At 44.5% G+C, this 10100-nt stretch overlaps 1 pseudogene; it reads right to left on the reverse strand.

The window, feature by feature from the left end:
• Positions 1–1300: 1300 nt before the first annotated feature.
• On the reverse strand, positions 1301–1507 carry LOC142289211 (U2 spliceosomal RNA; annotated as a pseudogene).
• Between the last annotated feature and the right edge of the window lie 8593 nt (positions 1508–10100).

Raw genomic sequence — 10100 nt, forward strand, 5'->3', positions numbered from 1 at the left:
GGAGTCGCCGTAAAACCGGTCAAATCCGTTAGCGACAGGAACCTCCAGGGTTTCCCAGCAGTCAAGACCCGATTGAAGGCAACAGCTCACACCGTAGAGGGAAGCACAGTCACCGCCAAGGCTACAGTTCCCAGGGCCAGAGCCTGCGGGCAAAAGGGGCTCCCTCAGCATCCATCCAAGCTGGGGAGCGGGTTACCGGTGGGAAGCCCGCTAGATTTTGGGGGAATAAAAGGGGTCCAACACCACATCCCCACAGGTGCACACCCACCCATCAAAGAGAGCTATAAGCCAATACCACCTTCACATTGCCAGTGTACCAAGGACATGTTGAGCAACATGAAGGCGGCTGGGGTTATCCGTGACAGTTGTAGCCTTTGGGCAGCTCTGTTGATCCTGTTAAAAAAGAAGGACGGCACCACTCCCCGTATTGAGGAATCGCTAGCTGCATTGAGAACTGCAAATTATTTTTCTACCCTTGATCTCACTAGTCACTATTGGCAAGTGTCCGTTGCTGAGGCAGACCGGGAGAAGACCGCCTTCGCCACCCCTATGGGTCTCTGCGAGTTCAAAAGCATGCCCTTCGAGCTGTGCAATGCGCCAGGAACCTTCCAGAGGCTGATGGAATGCTGCTTGGGACAAGATTTTAGGGTGTATAAAAAGGGAGATTAGATCCCGTGATCCCAACGTATTGTTACACCTCTATAAATCACTTGTAAGGCTACATCTGGAATATGGGAACCAGTTTTGGGCTCCACATTTTAATAAGGACATTCAGAAGTTAGAGTCAGTTCAAAGGTGGGCAACTAGACTACTACAAGGAATGGAAGGCCTCCCATATGATGACAAGTTGAAAAAGTTATTAAGTGATTATTGGCTGCAATGGGGCTTTCTGGCTGGTGCCAGCCTCTCTTCTTAGCACACAGGAACCACAATCCCTACACCATGCTTCAATGGATTCTCTCATCCCAGCCCAGTAAAACTACATATTTTACACAGTCATAAGCAGCCAAAAGGGATCTATTCTATTCAATTGCAAATGATCTAGATAAGACTGAGAATAAGATACTGCACGGGACATAGCAGAGTTGGTCAAGTTGAGTGGAGATGAGTTTGCTATTTGGCACAGCTTTTTGCATCAATAAAGCAAGTAAAAGGTGTGAAAGATAAAAAAAAGGGTGAAAGTGTGAAAAGTGAATTGGCCAAATTGAGGTGCATATAAAGTTTTTGCTTTCTTTCAATTCACTAATGGGGCTCATTTGAATCAGGTGAATTGAGTTCTGCTTTTGGAAACTGGGTTAAGAAGGGGTGCACCGGTCCTGGAGGTACTGCAATACCAGGTCAATGCGTGCAGTGGACAGAGCAAGATTTTTTCCATCTCCTTGTTCTAAAAATCCATTTAATATATGGTCCCCAGAGAGGGGACGTATCAGATATTAAACTGATAAGAACATATTTAATTTTTTTTTTTTTCTGTTTATCAGTAGGACTTCAAAATAACAAAGGTGATCGCCTCCCGTTGCCTGGGAACCGTCCAGGCACAAGAGGGCTATGTGTCACCAGAAGGCGCACACACTTCCTCAAGGCCGGCAGACGTGCAATCCCAGGCACCTTCCAGTACCGACCAAGGTAGCGTCCTCCGAAACTACACTTGATCTTAGCCAAAAGGCCGAGAAGCTATAACCCGAATTGGTTACGGCCTTGAGTGGCACCCTGGCCTATACCGGACACATCTTAGGGAGAGGGAGACAAACCCACGCCTACAGAAGACATTTTGTCACCCAAGCCAACCCTTGAAAAGGCTGTTTTGCAGAGCAAAAACAAGAAGAATGGTGCGTTTTGCAGCCGCCGCCCACTGCAATGAATCTGAATAACTCCTCCTTTTGGACACAAGCACCTCCCCTCCCCCTTGCAGTCTTTCCAATTCATGATACAAAAAGACGGACGGACAGGACAGGACAGGACAGGCTGCCTGACTTTCCGTCACTGCCACCCTTTGCCATCCTTGCCCGTAGAAAGCCCTTTCATCATCCCCAAACCCTAATCTTTTCCCTTCTCTTCCCAGATGCGTCTCACTCCCTTTCATTAGGAAGTGATCGCAGCCTTTTCTCCGTTCTGCACATGCGCGACGTTAAACACAAATGCGCAGGCGTGCGTTCCATTACCCTCACTGCATTCCACTCCCATACAGGAAGTGGGCGCAGCTATTACTACGGTCGCACATAAAAGAACCCACGGCCACCACTGCACATAGCTGACTCCACCACAGGACACCCACTTCTACACCAACGCAGGTAAGACAGGATCGGCACCTCTATGCTCCCGTTACAATCAGGCTCAGTCACCATGTGATAACGCTCTCAACTCTTTAGTTGCAGGCTCCCCTTGCTTCACCTCCACTGGCTGTGCTGCCATTTCCTCTCCCACCTGGAAGGTATACTTTATTCCACTATTTTCCTGTTTCTCTCTTCCCCCTTTTCCCATAACCTACTTTTATCTGCATTTGTGGGGTATCTATATGCTATTTACATCATAGTTTTATTCATTAATATGGAAGGGAAGAGTGCCCATGAGAGTGTTGAACTGCGGAGAGCAAGAGATTAAGCTGCTCCGATTTGCCACCATTGATAAGCTGTTCTCAGTAGATACACATGCTATCCAAACAGCAGCATCCACCATTGCTTCAGCCCACCCATTCAGTGACAGCTCACCAAGTCAGCCAGAGGAGTGGTGTAAGGAATTACACGTAGGCACTGACTCCACACCTTCACATCACAAGAAGGGGGTCTACAGGCTAGTGCAAGAATACGAGCAAGTCTTCAGCAAACATCCGCTAGACTTTTGAAGAATAAAAGGGGTCAAACACTACATCCCCACAAGTGCACACCCACCCATCAAAGAGAGATATAAGCCAAAACTACCTGCACATTACCAGTGTACCAAGGACATGTTGAGCAACATGAAGGAGGCTGGGGTTATCCGTGACAGTTGTAGCCTCTGGGCAGCTCCGTTGGTCCTGTTAAAGAAGAAGGACAGCACCACTCCCCTGTATTGAGGAATAGCTAGCTGCATTGAGAACTGCAAATTATTTTTCTACCCTTGATCTCACTAGTCGCTATTGGCAAGTGTCCGTTGCTGAGGCAGACCGGGAGAAGACCGCCTTTGCCACCCCGATGGGTCTCTGCGAGTTCAAAAGCATGCTCTTCGAGCTGTGCAATTTGCCAGGAACCTTCCAGAGGCTGATGGAATGCTGCTTGGGACACCGAAACTTTGAAACGGTACTGCTATACCTTTATGATGTTATTGTTTATTCTAAAGCAAACAAGATTTTAGGGTGTATAAAAAGGGAGATTAGATCCGGTGATCCCAACGTATTGTTACCCCTCTATAAATCACTTGTAAGGCCACATCTGGAATATGGGGTAAAGTCCTGAGCAGGTTGATAACCATTGGTTTGAGCATGGTAGGGTGTAGTGCGCATCTTCCTGCATCGGTAAAAGCTGCAGAAGTCCTTGAAGATTTCCGTTTCAAAGGCTGTGCCTTGATCTGTGAGGACTCTCTCTGAGTAGCCATGAGGTCTGCATAAGTGTGCTTGGAAGACCTTCGCTGCAGTATGGGCCATTAGATCTTTGACTTGTACCACAACCATAAATCTCGAGTAGTTGTCTACCATCGTAAGTGCATACGTGAGCTCGCCTCGATATTCTGCAACAAAACTCCCTTTTTCGATTTCAGTTTCAGCAAACACTCCTCTTCCTGTAGAAAATATTTATCATTACCTAAGACAGTCATTCTAATGCATGACAATATTAAGGCAATTTAGTTAAAACTTGTTTTAACTCACCTTTAAGGGGATTGATGTATTTCATGGTCAATCCAGGTTTGTCAGTGATGGCACTGACATAATGTATGGCGTCTTTTTCGGGCGTTATCCTTTGCCTTTTCATTGTGAAAATCCAGTTGCCTATATCAAAGCAAATTCTACTACTTGTAAAGTATGCAGAAAATGAAATGTAGAACATATAACATCAACTGCTTAGGAACGCATCATAGGTTAGTACTTAAAAGGATATTGTCATGTTCTAGTCATAATGCAAGCTGGACATTTTTCATGTTACCCTGTAATCGCCGGCCTGTTCTAATGCTCACAAGCCAAGATATAGGCTCAGCTGCTAAGGCTTCCCTCTGCCTTCTGAATGAAACTTGAATATGTCTGGGTCACTGTGTATATAGCAGGTGCTCAGAAAAAATAAGAGTCAATTCAATAGAAATAGCTCTGGCACACTATAGTGATCAATAACGTAAGAAAAGAACTCTTGGAATGCTGAAAATTCTTTATTTGTGCAAAAGGATAATTCATCCAACGTTTCGACCTTGTTTTTAGGTCTTTATCAAGGATAAAGTTATCTAAGATCATAAAGGGTTACAAAACCATATAAACACGTAATTAGTACATAGTACAACATAACAGTACAATATATTGCTACTTGAGAGTACAATGGGTCAAATGACCATGATGCACATACAAAAAATTTTTCCAAAGCCATAGTGAAAACATTTGTACTGAGGAAAGAAAATTTCCACATGACCTATCTGGAGAAACATTCTGGATCAAACAACCAAAAATAGTCAAGCAGGTAAATACACACCTATATGGATAACAGGATGATATGTGTTCAATTGTATAGCGTCATTGCCATTAAGGTACAAATGGAAAACTTGCAATCCTATATAGTGAAGGAAATGAACACATATCATATCAAAGAACACAGGAACATGGGTGTGAGAAAAACCTCAATGTTTATACTTTGTTCTTTATAATGGTGTGAACATGTATATGTCTCAGTACCTTATGCACTTGAGAATTCTAGTGAGTAGATCATGAAAGCCTATTTCAGAACTGGAATCGGTAAATAATTGTAGGTGGAATCTAAATGAAAAGATGGTACAAGTGTTATCATGACACGTGGGCTATAACACAATGGACCGTGTGACAAAGAAGAAAGGAGAGAAAGAAGAGGAAGAAAATGCAACTACCTGTAACATTACGTGATAGTCACTGGTAAGTATCACTTGACAATTCAAGTGAAAAAGGATTCCTTTATTAAAGGGTTCTCAGTCGCCTCAGGATCATGAAATACTAGGGTAAATGATATGAGAATGGGTAAGAAGCACCACTAAAGGAAATATGAGATGCAGGACATATATCTATAAACCCCTGAACTACATGATAGAAATAAAAAGAAGAAAAAAGAAAAAAAAGAAGAAAGAAGAAGAACACATAGAATGCGGAAAGAGAATGGGTACAACTACCTGAGTTACTGCAGGGAGGCCCCTGGTTGGTATTGTGAGGGTTAGTGGAATTCCTTCACTGAAGGGTTCTCAGTTGCCTCAGGTTCGTGAAAAATGCTATAGACAAATAATGCCCGGAGAAAAGGGGTTCATATACAGCGAATAATGGTAATACAAGGTACATGTGTCACATGTAATAGTATATATATATATATTGTACTAAGCTCTACACCAGAAATAGAAAGTAGTCCCTCTGCCTTCTGTCTAGGTGCCCTGAGTTATGTCCTGTAAACTGTCACAGGGACCCAGACACACATGTGTAGTAGGGGAATATCCCTGCTGAGATGCCAGTGCTAGAGCACTCGTTTGCTGTGGAGTTGAACGCTATGTGAGCAGTTCTTACCTTCAATGAGCAGAAGTCTCTTTTTTCAGATTTCAATATCTCTGTGGGTATCTGGCAGAAATATGGAATACTCTTTACTGCTAAGACCCTGTACACCACTCCCACTAAAGGGGGCTTTACACGCTGCGACATCGCTAATGCGGAGTCGTTGGGGTCACGGAATTTGTGACGCACATTCGGCCGCATTAGCGATGTTGCTGCGTGTGACACCGATGAGCGATTTTGCATCGCTGCAAAAACGTGCAAAATCGCTCATCGGTGACATGGGTCTCCATTCTCGATTATCGTTACTGCAGCAGTAACGATGTAGTTCGTCGCTCCTGCGGCAGCACACATCGCTCCGTGTGACACCGCAGAAACGAGGAACCTCTCCTTACCTGCCTCCCAGCCGCTATGAGGAAGGAAGGAGGTGGGCGGGATGTTCCGGCCACTCATCTCCGCCCCTCCGCTGCTATTGGGCGGTCGCTCAGTGACGTCGCTGTGACGCCGCACGGACCGCCCCCTTAGAAAGGAGGCGGTTCGCCGGTCACAGCGACGTCGCCGGGCAGGTAAGTATGTGTGACGGGTCTGGTCGGTGTTGTGCAGCATGGGCAGCGATTTGCCCGTGTCGCGCAACAGATGGGGGCGGGTATCCACACTAGCGATATCGGGACCGATATCGCAGTGTGTAAAGTAGCCTTTAATAAACTGTGTAAAGGATTTTAAGTAAAAATCCACAATAAACCAGCGCTAGATGGGTTTTTATAATTTTATTAATAGACCACAAATAAAAAATTTTTTGCTATCCTTGTTTCAAGACAGAGTATTTGATAATATACAATACACTGATTATTACTAAAACCAAGGACCACATAAAACAAGGACCACATAAAATAAAAAATCAAAGTAATGAGAATAAAATTATTTGTATAACCAATTAACTTCGAGGTGATACAATATTCACATTGATTTAGTTTTACCAGTCTAATGTAATGCCCCGGCCGGTGGCATATATTTTGTTTGGTTAATAATTTAGACTTATACAATGAAAGATGTACTATACCACCCCTGGCTAACTTACAAGTTTTAAGTTGTACAATATAAGTTTGCGACGTTATATTCGCCCCCAGGGCCTGGGGGAATAAACCTCACAACAACTTGACCGCAAAAAACACCCCGGATTTCTCCGTTGATTAGGCTGGAACCGCTATGTACAGGATTGACCTGTTAGACTTCCAGAGCGGACGTTTTGAGGCCAGTGGCCGCGACTAGTGCTGGCTCTGGGGGAGATGTATGGTTACCGACATCCCTCTTTACAGAGCCTTTATAACACTTCACAAGGCCACAAACCAGCCGGTCCCGTATTCTCCCAAATGTACTTTCGAAATCAAGCAGTACGAAGCCACTGAAAGCACCAAGATGTTGGCTGCGGACAACAATAAGATCAGCGGTAACTACTCAGCCTCTCCAGCGGGCAGTCCAGACCGTATCCAGTGTCAGCTGACTGATTCCACACAGGAGGAAGTTGCTTGGCAGGTTAGCACCACACAAGGCTCCGATCCGCTTCCAAACGAGCAATGCAGAACCGCTGGAGGTACCAATGTATCCTGGTTGCAGACAAAGGAAATGTCAGCGGTAACCTCTCAACCTCTCCAGCAGGCAATCCGTACCGTGTCCAGTGGAAGCCGGTTGATTCCACACGAGGGAGAGATTACTTGGCAGGTTATCACCGCACAGGTGAGGTAGGCAAAAACAGAGTCCTGATCCGACGCGCGTTTCGGGGGCGTGTAACGGCCCCCTTCCTCAAGGATAACTCAGCTGTTGCCTAGAGCACTATTTATGCATATATTTAATTGGTTATAATTTGCATAAAATTAAACAATGTTTAAATTCAACCAACATTCAATGACCACTACATATATCAATTTGTGAAAGACCGTTCATAATAGCCATATAATATAATTATGTGCAAAGGTTTTTCTAAAGGTTTTTCTAAAAAGACCTATATATAGCCTTGCTTGTATCATCATATACTGGGAAGACAATGTGTATATATGCATATGCTTTTTTTCAACAATAAATTTAACAAAAGGACATCATAAAGGTGTAATATAAATTTGCTATAATATGAAAAGCCCCTTATATCTACATCAACCTTGGGCAAGTGAAGCACCAATTTATATCATATCAAAGAACACAGGAACATGGGTGTGAGAAAAACCTCAATGTTTATACTTTGTTCTTTATAATGGTGTGAACATGTATATGTCTCAGTACCTTATGAACTTGAGAATTCTAGTGGTAGATGATGAAAGCCTATTCCAGAACTGGAATCGGTAAATAATTGTAGGTGGAATCTAAATGAAAAGATGGTACAAGTGTTATCATGACACGTGGGCTATAACACAATGGACCGTGTGACAAAGAAGAAAGGAGAGAAAGAAGAGGAAGAAAATGGAACTACCTGTAACATTACGTGATAGTCACTGGTAAGTATCACTTGACAATTCAGGTGAAAAAGGATTCCTTTATTAAAGGGTTCTCAGTCGCCTCAGGATCATGAAATACTAGGGTAAATGATATGAGAATGGGTAAGAAGCACCACTAAAGGAAATATGAGATGCAGGACATATATCTATAAACCCCTGAACTACATGATAGAAATAAAAAGAAGAAAAAAGAAAAAAAAGAAGAAAGAAGAACACATAGAATGCGGAAAGAGAATGGGTACAACTACCTGAGTTACTGCAGGGAGGCCCCTGGTAGGTATTGTGAGGGTTAGTGGAATTCCTTCACTGAAGGGTTCTCAGTTGCCTCAGGTTCGTGAAAAATGCTATAGACAAATAATGCCCGGAGAAAAGGGGTTCATATACAGCGAATAATGGTAATACAAGGTACATGTGTCCCATGTAATAGTATAAATATATATATATTGTACTAAGCTCTACACCAGAAATAGAAAGTAGTCCCTCTGCCTTCTGTCTAGGTGCCCTGAGTTATGTCCTGTAAACTGTCACAGTGACCTAGACACACATGTGTAGTAGGGGAATATCCCTGCTGAGATGCCAGTGCTAGAGCACTCGTTTGCTGTGGAGTTGAACGCTATGTGAGCAGTTCTTACCTTCAATGAGCAGAAGTCTCTTTTTTCAGATTTCAATATCTCTGTGGGTATCTGGCAGAAATATGGAATACTCTTTACTGCTAAGACCCTGTACACCACTCCCACTAAAGGGGGCTTTACACGCTGCGACATCGCTAATGCGGAGTCGTTGGGGTCACGGAATTTGTGACGCACATCCGGCCGCATTAGCGATGTTGCTGCGTGTGATACCGATGAGCGATTTTGCATCGTTGCAAAAACGTGCAAAATCGCTCATCGGTGACATGGGTCTCCATTCTCGATTATCGTTACTGCAGCAGTAACGATGTAGTTCGTCGCTCATGCGGTAGCACACATCGCTCCATGTGACACCGCAGAAACGAGGAACCTCTCCTTACCTGCCTCCCAGCCGCTATGAGGAAGGAAGGAGGTGGGCGGGATGTTCCGGCCACTCATCTCCGCCCCTCCGCTGCTATTGGGCGGTCGCTCAGTGACGTCGCTGTGACGCCGCACGGACCGCCCCCTTAGAAAGGAGGCGGTTCGCCGGACACAGCGACGTCGCCGGGCAGGTAAGTATGTGTGACGGGTCTGGTCGGTGTTGTGCGGCATGGGCAGCGATTTGCCCGTGTCGCGCAACAGATGGGGGCGGGTACCCACACTAGCGATATCGGGACCGATATCGCAGTGTGTAAAGTAGCCTTTAGTCACATGACCAAGACTGTATCTGTGTCCCTACAACACACTTGAGACAAATGTGTGTGTGAGCCTGCATTGTGGGGTATATATAATATATTATAGAGCTGGGAAGGATCATTCTAAGCAGTGAGCTGTTCCAGTATTTGTAGGAAAATACCCAGTAGAAGCATCAAACACAGCACCAATACCTCCCATCAGTATTCCACCACAGTGCCATGTAACCCATGCCCTACACTCCCATCTACACCAATACTATACAGGCACAAACTAGTATATCTGACTAAAAGCCCCCAAAATATGAAGAACGGCCTATAGTTGAGTGTGGATATAAAATCTATGTGAGCAGAGCTAGAATAGAAATCACTGACCGCATTGAAGTCATTCTGACCATAAATCACCATGATATCAAGGTGAGGAGTTGTGTGTTACTGCTGGGAGGAAAGGGTTAACAGTGGAATATTAAGGTGCATTTCTGTGTGCAGTGTTACTAGTCAATGTAACAATTCAGTATGAGCTGCTCTTGGTGCCGGGGGAGGGAGATGCTCTCCTGAGCAAGATAGATGGGGAATGAACATGATATCTATATAGTGTAAGGCAGGGGGTCTCAAACCAGGTGATCATGTCTGATCAACT

The sequence above is a fragment of the Anomaloglossus baeobatrachus genome, unplaced genomic scaffold (assembly GCF_048569485.1).
Source record: "Anomaloglossus baeobatrachus isolate aAnoBae1 unplaced genomic scaffold, aAnoBae1.hap1 Scaffold_91, whole genome shotgun sequence".
Classification (NCBI taxonomy): domain Eukaryota; kingdom Metazoa; phylum Chordata; class Amphibia; order Anura; family Aromobatidae; genus Anomaloglossus; species Anomaloglossus baeobatrachus.